This window comes from Phalacrocorax carbo, chromosome 1 (genome assembly GCF_963921805.1).
Source record: "Phalacrocorax carbo chromosome 1, bPhaCar2.1, whole genome shotgun sequence".
NCBI classification, from domain to species: Eukaryota; Metazoa; Chordata; class Aves; order Suliformes; family Phalacrocoracidae; genus Phalacrocorax; species Phalacrocorax carbo.
The window spans coordinates 63713426-63732145 of NC_087513.1; positions in this window are offsets into that span (position 1 = coordinate 63713426).

Below are 18720 nucleotides of genomic sequence, written 5' to 3' on the forward strand. Positions count from 1 at the left end.
ACAGTAGTTAATAAATCAGACTCAGGCTTGCAGCCTCAGATGTAGTAATAAATCCAGAGTGATTGCCTTATGTGTAAATGTAAGAATAATTTCCATCTGCTCCTCTTTCTACAGAGTTTCACAAATTTAGTCTTGTGAGTTTTCTATCAAAAGACTGCCATTTCCTAACATTTCTTTCTTAATGAAAATATTTTTTTTAAGCCTTGACAGCAAAATGGTTCTTGGCTCAGGTCACACTTAACACTTTTATCATCTCATTTAGGCATTTCCAGTTGTCCTTTGGACAAGAGTGATTTTTTCTGGAAAACAGACGGATGATGTGGTGAGTCTGGACCTCTTGATGATGTGATGATGACCTCTTAATTGAGAGGCTAAAAGTGTTGAATCCACACTTTTGCTCTTTGGCTAGAAATTGGACTTAACTGAGTCTGAGTGAGCAAAACTCGTGTTGCTTTTAGAGTTCCTTCCTACCAGTATTTATATCCTACACCAAGTTTAAAATTATTCATTACAGCCGGTCTGCCAAAGCAGCCATTACAAGTGGAGATGTTTTAATAATAGTAGCGCCGATTCATTTTCACAAGATGTACAGATTGTATGATGTCATCTCACTTTTCTAAGCATCTGAATGTAACTCTCCATCCAACTGCCAAAGAAACTCACACTTCTGTGCAGCCAGAACTGACTTTCCATGAATGTTGTGCAGGAACGTTGGCTCTTTCATGAGCATGTCTTCCTTTCCTGTTGCCAGTGACAAGCAGAAAACAAATATGGGAGAGACACACACCTCATTAAAATAGACCCAACTCTTCTTCTATAGCACCAGCTATTAAAGACTGTCAGAAAGGTACACCAGCATGGCTGTGAAGTGAACTAACATGATTCCCCTTTCCTACAAGCACAAGGGATCACCCCGGGCACTAGCCTCCCTGCCCATCGTACTCAAAGGAGCAGCACCCAAAGGACCAGGCGCTGGAGCACATAAATCTTAGGAAAAATAAGTCACTTAACGAGGAAGCTGTCTCACATAGTATTGCTTCCCGAGGCCAACATCTTGGCTCCATAATATCTCTTGTGGGGCACAGTGTAGGGAACTGTCCTTAGATCTTTGTTCTTTTGTGGATGGCTCTCCAAGTAGCAAGCTGTTTTCACTCTCCAGATCAGACCTCCTCCCTGGAACAAGACAATTTGTCCTATTTGAAACTGTTTTCTTAGCTGCGTAAGACAGAACGCAAACAAAAATAAATCTAAACATTTCTAGAAGAGACCCAACAGAGAAGTCTGACACTGTAGCAAAGTACGGCCAAAATTTCCCCAAATGAGAATTCTTCTTAACCGTTTCAAATTAAAAAAAGAAAATCCTGTAATAGAGCAACATGCCCCCTCCTCCCAGCGATATGTCACACCACATCAGCGCTGCGGTCTGAGGGTTAGTGTGCCTTTGATGTGGAGCTGGGCAGTGCCAATGCCTGACAGCCCTTGCTCCTGCAGGAGAAATTCCTCCATGAACCAGGTCTTTGTTCTACCTCTTGCCCTGGCTGAGAGCTATAAAAGATATTGCTCCTTAGCCACTGCTTGGAGATTTATCAGAAACAAGCTTAACAACTTCAAGCCGCTGCCTAGGGAACATGGGCCCCCATCACGGTGTAGCAGGTGCTAAACTGCCACCCATTCCTGCGGCTGTCGGTCTGTGGAGCTGCTACAGTAGGGGGTTTTATCAGGGCCAATATACCCATCAATTTAGGCTAATGGCACCATCATCCAGAACCACTTAGTGCATTTGCTTTTGAGCAGCAAACTGATCCCAAAGCCTTCCCAGAACCGTTCTGCAAGGGCAAGACACATTTCCTGTATGGAGAGAAATGCCAAAATGGCTATGCTTATCACCAGCTTTCCTCACAAAGGGGAAATTCTCCACTAATGCAAGCTATTTTATCATGCTATTATCCTGCTATGGAGACAGCTCTCTGCAGGCGAAACCATTTCTCGGTGCAGAGGAAACCCTCCTCTGCTCCTGCTGTTGTCAGACATTGGGCCCCATCTGATGGGGGATCCTGATCTACCCCCACTTTAACCATCTGGAACTGAATCCTTTCAGAGCTGATTTTCCATATTGCTTCATATATTATACTAGTTTCCCCCTTAATCTACTGCAATGCTGCTGATTTATCACCCCAGGTCTCCAGCTCCCCTAAGGCTTGACCCCAGCACCTGGGTTTGTTCCTTCTTTTCCTGCCTTCAGGGAATTCAAAAGAAAATTTAAACATTAAAAAACCCCAACCCTTCACACCTGCATTAGCCACTCACTGTGATTGCTACTCACTATCCACATAGCTGTCTAACTCATAATTAATCCTCAGTTTTGTGTTAAATGCCCGCTCCAGTACCTGACTTGCATGCAGCCCAAACTCTGCCCTGAATGTACCTCAGGGTGGGAGGACTCTTTCCTTTTGGCCTCTCTGCTCAGCTGTTACTCATTTATTAAAATATAAGCCAAATGTACAATTATGCTGGAGGGAACATGTTTCCTTGTTAACCCTTTCTGGCTTTTATCCAGAATTTCTCAGGCTACGGGGATTTATATTTTACTACACAGAGTTTCAGATTAATTGTTCACCATTCCCCACACCTCTGATGGAGGAAAGGGGGACAAGGAGGGTTTTCTCTCACCAGAACTGCCACCTCATCCCCCGTGAGACAATACAGGAATGCACGTCCAGATTTTCTGGTGGCCAGTCCCTGGTCTGAAAGGAGTATCTCCAGTTGTGCACACAAATCCCTGTTTTGTGCCTGCAGTGAAGCAGAAACACATTACACCTCATGGTTTAGAAGAGGTGAGGGAATGAACATCTGGCAGTGGACTCCCCAGGCTCTCACTAGCTACAGCCCCTTTTACCTGCAGCAGAAGCTGAAGTGGAAAGATGTAGTAGAAATATATGCTGAAGAGCCATTAAGCTCCTGATCACAAGGAGTCTTATCCCAATAACTTCATCTACAGAGGTTTCTACAGGGTGACATTTGGCACCATATCGTCACTGGGATGACTGTGCAGCCCCTACCAGCTTTCCCAGAGCGTAAAGGATGGCACCAGAAACTAACCAAAAACCCGACTTGCATGTTTTTTTTTCAGGTAACATACAGGTCCCCTCCCATTTTCACTCATATTTGGTGAGAATCAGATTCTAGGAACACGTGTGTCAACAAAAACAGATCATCACACTCACTGGGGAGGTTAAGTCAACACAAGGGCATGTTTGTTCCATTTTTAATGTAAGTACAGTCAAAGTATCTGCTGGGAAGGACTTCTGGGTGCCTCTGGTCCTGCCTCCCATAAGAAGCAGGACTGTTGTCAACACTAGCTCAGACCAGCCATGGCTTTCTCCAGCCAGGTCTTAAAACCCCGCAAGGTCAGAGAGCCCCTGATCTTTCCAGGCAACACTGCCTGCACCACCCTCCTGGGGAGAAGCCTCTCCCAATGTCCACCCTGAATGTCCCAAGCCACTGCTTATGGTGTCATCCACAGCCATGGTAATTCTTGAGACCTGCAGGAGCTCAACCTCACATCTCTCTGCACAGATAAGCTTGTACTTGCCTTTGGTGATGGTCCTTACCACCTCTCCTTCTCCAGCAACCAGGGCTCCACCAGCACCCAGAGACTCACTTCACTTCAGTTTTCCCTGAAGTCAGTGGACTCAACACAGCTGTGGGCTGTGATGGCTTAAGCACAGATAGCTACAGGCAAGTGAAAGGCATCAAGTGGATAGTCCCCTCCAACCTGAAGGCTCCAGCATCTCTCCAATGTCTCTTGAACTCCACACCCAAATGACCTCCTGCCTTAGAAACTTTTTTTTTTCAGGGCGGGTGTGGGGGGAGATTTTTGGTGGTTTGTTTTTGGTTTTGTTTGGGGTTTTTTGTTTTTTTGTTTCTCTCTCTCCTTTTTCCATCCTGGACTTTGAACCTCCCTATGATGTCCTCTTGTCCACATCGTTGCATCATTCATGGCAGGTAAGGTTAGCATGAATAGAAGGGAATACAAACAGCACTTCACACAGCATGCCGGCAGCTGGGAGAACCTGCAGCCAGCAGAGGTTACAGACCCCAGTCAGGTTTAATAAAGACCTGCATCACTGGAGGGGCAGGAACTACAATTGGAGATTATTCATGTTGAAATAGAGGTCACTGCGTCTCCTGCTTCAGAGGCAAGTATGAGTGCTGCGGGGCATCTCAGAAGGAGGTTGCCTTTGTGCGCAGGACTGAGCACCGGGCCAGGGCAGCCCAGCAAGGCTGTACTGCCGGCCACTCAAAGGAAGAAATGCCATGTTTTTTTCCTTGTTGTTGTAGCTCAGCAGGGACACAGCATATGCGTGGAGAGAAGAAAGGACAACCTTCCGTTGCAGGATGGGGCCATAGCCATGTGAGGCACTGGGATTTGGGTATCCTGTGGCCAGCACCAAGGAGCTGCCATCCTGAACACGGAAGACCTGAATTTAGCTCCTCTTCTGGGTGCCTTAAAACAACACTGGCCAGAATAACCCTGGCCCCTGTCCTCTCCACACAGCTCCGTCCTGGGGATACTTGCTATGCAGGCACTGGCAATTCAAACCTCTGCTCACTTCTGTCCCCAGCAGACTTGCCATGTAAGGCAGAGGACAGGGAGACTGTGCATGGCAATTACCACTTACCTGGCAGAGGTGGGAGGAGGAGTCTGTTTACCTGAGAAAGCTCACTGCTCTGGCAGGAGCTGCGGCACTATCAGCAATGCTGTGTGGCTTGCAGGACCCTTTTCATAGAGCGAGTGGGGTTTGTGAGAAGTACCCCATGCGACTGAGAACATTGCAAAATTCAGGACATCTGTACGAATTCCAGACTGATGCAGCTGCTCAAATGTAATTATGAAAAATATTAGCAATTGAATTGGGAAGGCATTGCAAAACAGCTAAGTAGGAAGAAAATAAACTGGCATGCTGTGATTGATGTAAGCATGTAACAGCCTCCACATGTCACTGGGATCAGGATGATCTGCACCAGCTGAGGGGCTGCTTCCAGAGATGGAAGAACATTTCTAAGGCGAGTGACTGCGGAGCCGGGGCCAAGCTCTCATTTCCTGTCACAGTGCCGGTGAATCCCATGGGCCTTCCCTGCCATGCAAAGATGCATTTTCAGGGACACAAGCCCTCTGGCCACAGACTGGGCTTCTGCACTTGTCAAAGCTTGGGACTAAAGCACAATCAGCCAGGATGAGTTTACTAGGCGCCTGGAATACTCCTCAGACCCGTTCAGTATTGGACGTCTGGGCCACCAGGAGTGCTTGCTTTCAACCAGCCATGATGTTGAGCATCCCTAGACATCACCACAACCAGCACAAGCTGCTGTCCCTGTCAGCTGCTTTCCACCCAGGCACAGCCCCTGCTTACAGCTTACCTGACCCATCAGTGCTAAGCCCTGGAGAGGCATGGGGACAAACAAAGAGGGAGCTGATGGTCAGTGCTGCTTGCTGGAGTCATCCATCAAGGCCAAGGTTGTCAAACAACTGCCCTTTCCTTTCCTGGTGTCACACTGGCCACCACCTGCCAGGCACCTTACACAAGTTTGGTGCAAAAAGCTGGGAAAAAGTTTCCATTCCAGATCAAATGGTGCATTACATTCAGCCCCAGACCAATGTGCAACCATGTGGACATGCAAAATGCATCTAGCCTCTTGCTGTTGTTCCATAAAGCACTTCCATAAAGCAGATGCAATATATCCTGCATATCAACAGAGAGAAGACGGTAGGAAGAGTACTAAGAGATTACCCCAGATGCATTTAACTGGTTCTACTCAAGATGGTTTTGTGGCTATTCAGCGCCATGTACAGAGGATAGCAGGTGGCTGCGTTCAGGCAATCCCTATAACTGCCTGATGAGTTCCCCGGCCAACTACTGCTAGTTTAGATGAAGAAAAAGGTTTATGGTGTTCTTTTCCCCCCTTCCTCCCCTATGTTCTAATCTATGTTAAATCTAATTTTAAAAGTCACTAGCTGAACATGATAGATGTGTGGCTGACAGAGAAGCAAGCAGCAATTTCAGTCCCAAGACACAGGAGTCTTTGCACAGGTTTCAGGGGAATTTGGGTTAGACCTTCAGGGCAAGAAAGGAAGGAAAGAGGAACACACAAACCCTTGCACTTTGTTCATGCCCTCAAGCCATGAGAAGCCCAGGACACTCGAGATGAAGCCTTTGGGGGCTGCCCCATCCCTGGAAAGCCGCACACTGTGCAGCAGACGGGGCGAGCTGGCAGGCATATCCAGCACTGGATGTTCCCACCCAAGCAGGATGCTTGCAGAGGGTTTTTCCAGGAGGGCTTGGAGACAGCTCTGGGATTTTGCTGCTGAATCAGGCATTCTGCGGCACAGGCAGAGACCTCACTGCTGGCGCTGAGCCCTGCAGCTGCACAACGCCTGGCACGCGCCGCCGGGGCTGCGGAGCCAACATGGACAAGCTTGGGGTGACGCGGACTCGCCGCGGCTGCTCGCTCGCTTCCAGCTGATGGCACCGCTGGAGGCTTGTATCCCCTTGGCAGGAAAAGCTGAAAAATACGCACCAGAGGACAAACCACAGGAAACGCATCCCTATCTAGAAGAAAAAGGACTTGTTGTACAGCACACGCTGAAGACACTAGGACACAGAGGAGGGGTATAAATTTGGCACTCGAGCACAAACGGTATGTCCCTGCTGTACCACATCACTGGCCTTCTTAGGCATAACTATTTAGGTTATTGGTATAAGGGTATGTATCCCCAAATATGTATTTGACAGACTTTTCTGGGAGCTCTTCAAATCCAGCATTTCTCCGTCCTTTCTCCCAGACTGTTTCTACCTGCAGGAAAAGATGGCCTTATCACTAAAGGCTTCATTTTCAGCTGCCACCAACTATACCTCTGCAAAGCAAGCAGCCAGGGCCATTTTTCTTCCTGCTTGGCTGTAGGTTCTTCAGAGCAAGAACTTGTTGACCATGAAGGTAGCAAGAACCTTGGCCAAGCTCTGTGTGTGCAACAGCAATGAAATACGTACATTCTCATTCCTTGTTTCGCTTTGATGCTAATTGTCTTACACAGATATCGGGGCAAGCACAGATACAATGGCCCCACAGGTTTATGATGTCTCCTGAAAACCCCAGAGCCTCTGCCTGCTAGCTTGTGTTTTTAATGCCTGGCCACAGGAGCACTGTGGAAAGGGCAGGACCTGTGCAGCCTTGTGGCAGTATTTTCATTTGCTGTGTTTACAGGGCATCTCTTCTCTTTTGGCAGCTAGCAGTGGCGGGCAGTTAAAGGCACTTCTGAGTGCAACACCGTGCAAGCGTCTCACTCCAGCTGGCAAGGGCAGGAGAGACAAAAGTAAGAGCAGCAGCTCTGGAAAGGGGAATGAGAGTGGCAAAGACGGGGGAATGGGAGATTAAAACATCAGATTGAAAAGGAACAATAAATCCCTGGTGAGAAATATAACTGGGGGGGTAGAGAAGGAACAGATTGCAGCTCACTAATGAGGCAGACGGCATTTTCTTTGTGATCTGCAAATTCAAATGGGTTTTCTGACAGAAAAAAAAACCCAACATGCTATCCAGAAATCCCTCTGCCTTCGGTGGGAATAGCTGCTGGAGCAGGCAGGTCTGGCAGAGCCCACCTGGCCCCACAGTCCAGGCTGAGGTCAGCCCACTCTCGCTGCCGAGGCCTTGCAGCACCCTGTGGAGAAGGCAGGCAGGACATGGGCAGAGCCATACCTTCCTGATGCCTGACTATAGTGCAATGCTCTGAGCTGCACAGGATGCTTGGCTTGGGCCACAAAGCCGAGGTACAGCCAGGCTCAGCATCACAGGCAGTGCCCCAGACACGAGGGGTTGCCCAGGACCATTAATGAATGGTCATTAATGGCAAATGGCAAAACCCTGTCTTGATGCAAAGGTCCTTGGAGTATTAAGACCATAGCTCCTCTGTCAGGCAGGTGTGGTTTCAAACTGTAGGAGCCACAGACAGCAACGCAGAGCATTTCAGGGTATGACAGCCTTGGCGTGGGGACGTTGCTACCAGCCATCGGCACTAGTGTTCTGGCAGTGCCGAGGCATTCTTACAAAACTCTTCTAGGGAAGGGGAGGGATGAAAGACAGCAAGCCACAGACCCTCACATCTAGCTTCCATCCCTCAGTTCTCTGTATTTCATTAGGCAAAAAACAGCTCAGGGTCAATAGCATTGGCCTCTTTCCTAGAAACGAAACAACCACAGCCAACTCTCAGGTTGCCACGCTGGGGACCCAGGGATGCAGGCAGAGGTCCCCGCTCTGCAGTCAGCTGCTTTTGTTGTCTTCAGAACAGCATTAATTCTGTGGCACTAGGCAAGAGCAGGTCTCTCCTTTTCTGTGGTTTAGGGAACATAAGCATATGAAAGATGGGGCAAGAGGTCCCAACTACATGCTTGGTTTCCTCACTGAAGCCTTGGCAGAAGTACTCAGGAATAAACAGACAGAGGGGGCACATTTGTTTTCTTTCCTATGGGATAGATTACCATTCTCAGAGTTATCAGACTGATGCTTGCCTTTAGAATTAAAGTCTCCAAAACAAAAGAACAAACAAATTCAGCGTAATCAATAGCTCTGTGGGTACAGTGCACCTGATGGCCCACCCAGAGTTCAGCTCTATGAAGAGAAAAATCATTGCTAATGTCCACTGGGAGATGTCCTCTCTCCTACCATTTGCAGGGAGGAAGAGCATAGAAATGCAAAGTGCCCCTTGTAATCTTTGGTTACAACAAGATGCAAAGGCTTGGTTTGCCTGGACCAAGTCACATATACACTTGCACCCCAGAAGCTGGGGACTGCCAGGCCCCTGAGCCACCTCTCTGCTTCGAGCTAACATAAGTACTGCTACCCCTCATGCAGTCGGCAGCAATCCCAGACCTGGGACCTCCGCAAAGATGACAAGCTGATGAGAGGAGTCTGGCGAAGGAAGAATTCATCAAGTGCTGGGTCAGCCCTTCGAGACCCACCTTTCCCATCAGCTGACACAGGCTCTCCTCTACCTGTCCACAAAATTAGCTCACAGCCAGAAATTTAGCCAGGGCTTACTTTTACTCTGAAAACACAGCAAACAGCACAGCACCAGCACACACACCAGATCATTACCCACAGGGCAGCAGCTGCCTGTGGGTAGAAGTCTCAGGGCAAGGTACTCCAGCTCCTGTTTTATAAAATATGTATTCTCTGACATGGCACTACAATACACAGCTTTTTATATGCACAACTATTCCTTGAAACATTCTCCCTGCTATTGGAAAGACAAAGTTTCTGCAAAGCAGTTAACTAAAATATCCCTGGTTTGTCCCTCTTTTGGTCTAATTACTCAAACTTGCCAAAGTTATCAGCATGACTTTTCCTGCTCTACATAGAAAATTTCTGCAACCAGCTCCAGTTGCCTTTCCCTTTGGGCATTTGCACCAGTAAGCACCTATGCTCACTCACAGCTACACAGACTCAGGCCTGTAGATTAAAACCCAACACTTCACCACCAGTACCAAATCAGTGAGAGTGGATAGCTGTCAGAAGGATGATCAGTTGATATGGGACATCCCTAGCAGTAAATGACTTCAAATGAAGGTGCCTCCTTAGAAGATATGCCGTAGGCTCACGTGATAGGTAGGGGGATGGTTACAGGCCTTACCTAATGGCATTTTACAGCATGTTACACAAAACACCAGGCTAGGCTGTCTTCCTTCTGACACAAAAAAAGTCAAGCCCCTGCCACATGGAACCACTGTAGACTGGTTTTGTGTTACTGCTGTGCTTGCAAAACGCATGAATATACTTACAGCCTTCTTGGGTGCATATCCATGTAGGTGTTATCACCAGTTTTTCAGGGACCATCATATTAGGTCTTGTATTCTCCTCTCCTGTGAAAGTTTTCATCACGGTTTGGACTCAAGCTCACTGATGTTTTACAAGCCACCTCTGGCCTTTTATTTGAGAACGTTGCTTACAAAGGGCGATGTGTTTCTGGCTGGTGCTGACATTGCACATATTGTTAAGAAAAGCCTGTCTGTAAGTCTGCAAGGTCAGGATATTTCTGAGGAGGAACAACAAAAAGGCAGACACAATTTAAAATGGATCTCAGATCATCAGTCACTAAGGTACTCTGCTTTATCAGTCTTGCATACAAAAGGAATGAGAATCAGCCCTCGTGCTCTGTTAAAGCAATGTTCCTGCCTTGTATGAAGGGATGCTTCAAAAGGTATCTCTGTCCCAATTTACTTAAAACAAAAAACAAAATTTAAAAAAAATGTGCTCCTACCATAGAAATGCCATGGAAATCCCCATGAACTGATTTTTCCAGGGAGGTTCCTTACTTCCAGCACTGCTGATAGAAAGTCGATATTTAACAGAATAGATGCCACAGAGATGCTCTTCTATTTCTGGAAATAAACACGAAGGCTATATTGAACATGCTCACACATCCCCGACATAACACAAACTTACTACATGGCCCTGAGGACAGCCATGAGCTGGATCTCAGGAAGCTGGCTGGATTTATCTGCAGACTGGTGAGGAGACATGGGGGAGAATAACCTAATTAGTGGCAGTCCTGAAAAACTGTATTCATTTCAGGTTCTACATAAATGTTCTAAAAGGCACTGCAAACTCTACGGGGCAAGTGTAACATCAACCTTCTCGAATTATTTTCTTTTCTTATTAGGAAAATAAGTTGCAGAGCAGAGATTCTTCCTAATTTAAAGTAGCAATAAAGTGCTTTCAATGGTAACAGTTCCTCAGCCCAACTGAACATGTGGCTCTCTAAAGCAGTTGAGGCACGATCTGTGTGGATTTCATTGGGATCCATCTTTTTTCTTCTCTTCTTTTCATTTTTCTCCAATGTCTTCATTTTAGTGGCAGACAGATTGCAAGATGGATCTCAATAAAGAGACATTTGAAGTTTTTTTCTTTGCTGTGACACTGAATAAAGCCTTCAACCAATAAGACCAGACTCACACAAGAGACCACATCGGATTCTCACCTGTCCTCCCTTAATAAGTGAATGCCTAGAAATTTATGAACAGGCTAAAACCCTTCTGAATGTTTTATTGCATGCACAAATGCCTATGGAGACAAGTGCAGCGTTAGGCTATGGGAACTCTGGCAGTTAGGCGATGTACATCGAAGCAGGGAAGCAGCTGAAGATCTAAGCAACAAGAAAATAAAAAGGTTACAAGACATGACACAAGGAAACCCAGCAGCAAGGTGTGTTTGCTATTCCTTCATCCCCGTGATTCCTCATGGGTATCTTCAACCACTTCCAGTAAGAGCCAGGACTACAATGTTGTGTTTCTGACAGACAAGTCATCTAAAAATTTCCAAGCCTACCAAAGTAGCACAAAACCCCCACAAACCCAAGCCACAAAAACTGTCACAAGTTGGTATTTCCACCTGCCTCCTCTCTCCTCCAAGCTTTTCCCAAAAAAAAAAGTTATTGAGTCAGTCAAAAATCATTTTGGTTTTATTTTAAGGCATTGGCTGTTTTGCTATTAAAGTCCAAGGTAATTTGAAATAAAAATAGTACTGTTTGCATTTCCGCCCCCCTCCCTCCCCCCAAAGAAAAGCAGTATCAAAAGCTAATCTCCTTTCACACACACAGTGTAGGTGCAAGGAATCTGCATGCTCCCTGCAGAAGAGTGCATATACATCTCCTGGATTCATGGGAACTGGAGGTAAACTCGAGGAACAGCCGAGAGAGACAATAAAAAGATTGACATTTTTTTTTCTGTTTTCTATTGTAGGAATATCCCTTTGACTGTGACCCTGCCATTTTAGTCATGGTTACTCTGGGGTACATCATGAGTAATATCACCCACTGTACATCCCTGACAGCAGAGGAAGTACTGGCCTCCAAAGCGGTAACTGCGGAGAGTGCAGCCCTTTGTTTTTACCGGATATTTTCAGGGTAGCACAGAAAAAGCAATCACATCTGGGACCATCTCAAGGGCCATTGGCAAAAATCCAGAGGCTCCACAGAAGAAGCAGCAGATTGTGGATTTTGATGCCTTGGGCAGGATGTCTGTTTCCACAATGGCTGGGGAAGGAAAGGAATATAAAGGGACATGGTCTGATAAGAACACGGCCACGATAGAAAGACTCTGTTCAGTATTAATTTATTTTGGCAAGGAGAAAGGTGCCCACAGTCACTGGGTTACAGCTGTTAGTCTCTTGCCTCAGCGAAATGGGGACTGGTTAGTCTTGAGGCAATGTTAAATGCTGGATTTCAAAACGAGCGCACAAATAGACAAGAGAGCAGGACAGAGGTGACAGACAGTGGGCTCTTCTCATTCATCCTGGAGTTTTGCAGAAAGTTGTTAGAATCCTTTCCTCAGCAATTTCAGCGCTGGTGGCTCTGTCCCGCTTTGTGCTGGACAGAGGAAACGTAGCAGCTGCAAGGCGAAGAACCGTGCTTTCTGAAATCAGGCGTCTCTTCCACAATAAAAACTACAGGCCTTTTACTTACAAATTCGTTCTGCCGCCCTTGGATAGCTGGGAACATTCACATTAGCGAGCGGAGTGGAGTTACTGACCCGCCTATAAAGGGCTTTACCAAATCTTTTAAAAGCACCGTATCACGTGAACACTCCCCCCTTCTAGTTGCCGGCTGCTCTTTATCCCACCTCGGCTTACTTTTTTACCATGGGAAAAACAGATATTTCGGAAGTAACTTCTGAGGCTGGGATTCCCTGTATAAACAAGGCCATTCGCACCATGATGTAGCATCCTGTTCTCCAACCTCCCAGCATCTGCCTATGGCAAGCTGCCCCACCCGCCTTCTGTTTTGGGTCGCTTTGCCTCTTCCAGATGTAGTTTTATCTTGTGCATTCCTATGTCAAATGCCAGCATTGACAGCTTTAAGGCATGGCTGCCCGCACCTGCTCTGACTTGAAGCCCCTTCTCCGGTGAAATTCTGACAAGCTTAGGGGCAGGAAGCTAACGCTGCAGGCTGTATCGTGAGCTCCTCCTGGTGGTCAGTAATATTGTATTAACTTCCCCTGCGTTTGAGCTCAAAAACAAAAACGCAGGTTTGGGAAATTTTTCTTTTCTTCTATACTCAAGAAACACATTTTAAAATGGAAACAAAATAAAGCATATACTCCCAGAGTGATGTAAAGGCTTTCATTCCTCACTGTTTGCAGATCTGGCTAAAGGGAACAAACATCCTTACCTCTCACAATAATTCTTTTCAATAAAAAATCAGGAGTTTCACATTTTCTTCCTAGCAGAAGAAATAATTTTGTTTGCTGCAGATTCCACTCTTTTGTATGACCCACATACAAAGGGGAAGAGGAAGGAGAGAAAATCTCAGAAAATCTCTTTCTCTGAGATTGGGATGGAATGGATAGAAAGGGAAATTTTATTCTACTCAAATAGCATGGGTAAAAATATTACAGAAAGCTAAATTATAAATAATCCTGGCTCAAGGCGTTAACCAAATCGGTTTGTTAGGCACTGCGGGAGCACCTAGCATGCAACAGCTGCTGTCCCAGAAAGTTTACATGACAAAGAACAGGCAGTGACACCTTAGTGAAACAAAAGGTGGGAAAGAAACCAACACAAGAGCTTTTGCAGACTGTCACTAGCACTGGTCTCCACTCCCCTTCTAGCTGGCCACTAGTACACGATATTATGGCATTGCAGAGTATCTTCAGATCTCTTTATAACATGAAGTACTACAAATATATGAATGTGTAAATAAATTAATAAATTAATTTCTATGAATTCTTTGTATACAACTCTGCTAGCCAGGTAGCAGAAACAGAATCTTGCTGTCAGATCTGCCTCTGTGCCCAGAGCCTTGCTGCCAAAAACTGACTTGAAGTACTTTGAAACTTTCAGAACAGGGCATCAGACGCTTTTTTTCAGCGTGGGCTAGCAGAAATCTTTGTTAACCCTGCCCATTTTCAGTACACAGCCATAATGCCTCATGTCAGAAGTATTAAACCCAGCATCTTGCATTAGAAAGGCTTGTTTTAGAAATATTTTGTCCAGAATATCCTTCTGATGACTTGGCATGGAATTATACAACAGCTGATCTAAGAAACATCAGAGGACCCATTTTTCCCACTATCTTCAGCATCACATCCTTTCTTTCCCTTGCTGCTTCTACGTGATCACTGTCTCTTATTCAGCATAAGAAGCACAGACCATTGGCTTCCAAAACCTAATTTGCTCAGGTACTGTCACACACACAGAGAAGTGGATTACACCAAAGATCAGAGGCTAGCCCTGGGTCCAGACTGCGTTCTTGTGTAGACAGTGTTTTCCTCAGCAGTCAATCCCCACTTCTGGGAAAGCATGGATTAGATGAGCTGCTTACACATAAACACGTGTCTTTTCTTCTGCATACCTCTAAGATACCTTGCGATGCAGGTCCTATGTTTGAAAGTGATCTGTAAGTCCCTTGCCATAACATCTGCCAAGAGAGCATAGCTTCTTTGTCTAAAGTTTACTCTTCTGTCTTTTAAATTTCCCAGCTATTGGTGTTATTGATGATGATCTTGATGGTGTTGATTTGAAAGTCCTTTGGCTGGTTGAATGTTATCGGCTGTTCACAAGTATGGCAACCTTTGGGCTCACACTGCATCGTTAATTAGCACTTTAAGATATCAATGCTATCTGAGGAGACAGGAAAATCGGCTAGCAACAGCTGCACCCAGAAATGCCCTCAAAGATTTGGAGAATTTGAAAAAAGCAGAAATGGAAGGCCAGGTATGTCTTGGCTTAGGTATGAGAATTACACCAGTGAAAAGGACTAAGTAACTTCAATGCAATAATGCTGCAAAACAGACCTAAAAAATTAAGTTTAGGGGAAAAAAAATCAGTATAGCTCCCTAAAAGATTTTGTAATAGATCCCAATAAGATTTTATACCCTTCAGCTATAAAAACTAAAAATCTATAGAAATAACCCATTTAAGATTTTTCAGACTTGTTATTTTTAACTTGCATCAAACTTGGTTGCACCAGAATACAAGCCTAAACATAAAAGAGTAGTGAAATGGACTAAAAAGAAATAAATATTTTTAAAAATTAAAGTCACTAAATACCCTCCAGTTCAGATCCTTTGCAAAACCAGCCAGAACCTGGATCCATTATAGTCCAATTTTCCTGGCAGTTGATAAAGAAATTCACGCCGAGAGATCCAGAGATCTTAAATAATTCCCAAAGAGATCACATGGTTTAGATGTTTTTATAGAAAAGGAAATGTGTCTGTTTAACCTCTTTCCGTCCTGCTATTACAGTGACTGAAGCCCTGGCGATGCAGTGCTGCAGTGATAACATGGCTTTCCAGGCTAAGCTGCGACGTTATTAGGTGACAAACACTGGACAAAGCTGCATTCCACTTAATTTCATTCAAAGTTACAGCTGAGGAATGAAACATAGCAAAAGGACAACGGGTTAGAAAAAGCTCTTTCAAAATTGCTAAATGGAGGGGTTCGCTTTATATTATGCCAGTAGTGTAAGTGAAAGACTGATTTGGAAAAGTAAGATTTAAATAATACTTCAAAATACTCAGACTCAAGCTAACTCCAGGGTTTGCATTTATAAGTTCACACCATTACAGGTATCAGCTTGGATACCTCCAGATGATTTCCTGTCCTGTTTGTCACAGAAACATCCTTAATCCCTCCAAAGCCAACACCCATGCATGGGACAGGGAAGGCCACCGGTCCAGGGAAGCAGAGAACCCTCCCCCGTCTGGAAGCGGCACCCAGTAGGCAGTGGCTGGGGATGGGAGCCTTCCTCTAAGACCACCCTGGTGAGACTGGTCGGATCTGGAAAGACGGGAGCATCTCCCTTATGAGGAAAGGCTGAGAGAACTTGGGTTTGTTCAGCCTGGAGAAGACTGAGGGGGGATCTTATCAATACTTAAAAATATCTGAAGGGAGGGTGTCAAGAGGATGGGACTGGACTCTTTCCAGTGGTGCCCAATGACAAGAGCCACTCAGCACAAGTCAGAAAAAAGGAAGTTCCAGCTAAACATGAGAAAAATCTTTCCTGTGAGGGTGACAGAGGAACAGGCTGCCCAGGGAGGTTGTGGAGTCTCCTTCCCTGGAGACATTCAAAACCCACCTGGATGCGTTCCTGTGCCCCCTGCTCTGGATGTCCCTGCTCAAGCAGAGGGGTTGGACGAGATGATCTCCAGAGGTCCCTTCCAACCCCTTCCATCCTGTGGTTCTGCGAGTGATGTGATCTGAGTCTGGCTAATGCTTCTCCCCACACACAGGGGAAAGCAGTGATGTCCATCTTTTGGGGTCCCACCACTTCCATGCTCTTCACCACACAGGCTGGCAGGGTTTGAATACATGAGGAAAGAGGTGAAAAGAACAGCCTCACAGGGGCTGGCATGCCAACTGGTTGAAATGGGAGAAATGCTTTCTGCCTTTTACAGGTACCTCAGTGATGTGTGCAACTGCTGCTACAGTCTCCTGAAGGGCGTGTGTTCCTCTCCTGACTGGCCAATTACTCTTGACCCTGGCTGCTCCCTTCCCTTGCCAGTACACCCCAGAGGCCCTCATCACATTAGCAAAGCAAAGGTTAAGACATAGAACACAATCCACAGCCTTCCCCTTAAATGAGTTCCTGCAGAGGAGAAAGCAACTCCCAGGCAGCAGAGACGATCACCCTGCCTCCTTCCCACAGTAGGCTGGGCCGGGAAGCACCAAGACAACTTCTTTCCAGGAGAGCACTGGTAGTTCTGAATCCTCAGAAGTCTCAACCAAGGATCCCAAAAGGTCAAACTGCAGCATCACCTGAAAACCCCTAGAGGCACAGCTAAATATTTAAAGATATGTCACTACATCAGCTGAGGCATTAATTTAGACCTCCTTAAAACCAGCGTATGCCCACTCAGCAGCTGAACTGGTTAGAAATTAAGGGTAGGATTGTAGCCAAGGTGGGCAAATCTAAGTAGATTCTTCCCTAGGAAAAGAAAACCATGGCGCTTCTAGCCAGAAATTTTGGCCCTATTATTTGCAGCCATTTCTGTCACCCGACAGTCTAAGCATTTCAGGTACTAAGCCCATTCAGCATAACTCCTCCATGCATGTGAAACAGTGAAAAATCTAGCATTCCTGCAGCTAATGAAGAAAAAAATAGCCCACTATACACATATGGTTTCCCTTCTATTCTCTACCACTATGTACATTTTGATCTGATTAGATGTGATCAACATCACATCTTTAAAGTCTCAAGTATAACCTGTGCTTTAGTGCTTCAGCTAAAGGCTGGAGGTACGGGCTCCACAGAACATTTAACAGATCAGAGATTTCTTTTTGTGTTGTTCCCAGTCTTTTAGAGTCCTTTTCAGTGAACCACAACAGTCTGGCACAGAATGATACTCAGTTTTTTCTTCAAGCCATAAACTGTAGCCATAAACTATAAAATATAGTGAGAATTAGGATCAGTGCGGAAAAAATTCAGAAATCTTTGAATGTCCAAACCAAGTGGAAAAGAATTTAAATACAGTATTTTAAGAGTATTGACAGCACTAGTTTTTTGTCAATTAAAGCATGTAATAAAAGGATTAGTGAAGACATTCCTTTAATCACAGTTATGGTAAAAATGCTAATATTACTGGAGTTTGGTAGCTGACATTCTATATTGCTTAAAATTCTTGGAAATTGAGGCAACAGAAAAAAATACATATATTCTTATACATACAGACACACACTTGATACAGTACCTGCCATGGTTGATGACAGAGTATAGTAAAAAAATACATATATAGATCCTGTGGCCTGCTAAAGCATTTCTGATGTCCTCAGTTTTGTCGTCTTGTGAACGGTCCTCTTTTTGAAGTAGTTGTGTTTTTTTAATGTACTGAACACATTAACCTCAGGGTATTCTGCCTTATTCCTACATCTCCTTGTAGACATTACATATATTATCCATTCAAACCATCTAAATTACATCATTTTTCTCCTCAATTACTACAGTAAATACTATTTCAAGTGTACTTTAAAATAAGAAAGCTCCTAATGGCAACATTACTGAAAGGCGTCTATAAGCTACCATTTCATAGCGGTGGCCCCATGTAGTGAGTATATATAAGCAAGGCATGGTTTGTGTGGAGAGGAAACATCTTACATCTGAACCGTGAGCACTAAACATTAACGTCCCACTCTCCAAATATGTCAGTCGGTCTAATACATCTTACTTCCCCTTACAAACCTCACTCATAGGGTAACTGTGGGATGTATAACATGAAATCTCTTTCTGCTTTCTGTACAAACTGAACTCCTCCTTTTAAGTGAAATCCTCTTAATATTGAGGAAAATGGATCAACAGAACCAGTGCCTAAAATAATTTCATGTAGCCACAGTGGAGGTGTGTTATAGAATGTTTTTGCATCTTCCCAAAGCATCTCACTAACACCTCTTCTCTGAGCTGTTGCACAAGACTGGGGAGAAAGAGATCACTCAGATGCCATGTCACATTTAATGCTTGGTCTCCCTCCTAAGACTACGGCAATTCAGCATCAAGTGTGATGTTTAGTTTTATGACAGGCACAGCTGTCCAGCAGTCTTTGGAATACGATCAACTCATTTTCCAGTAGCGCACTGCACTGCTCACAAATTTTTCTTCTTCCCCTCCCAGTGCACCTGGGCTGAATATGGATGGACTTAGAAGCAAAAAAGGACCCTCTCAACGCTAACCTCATCTGA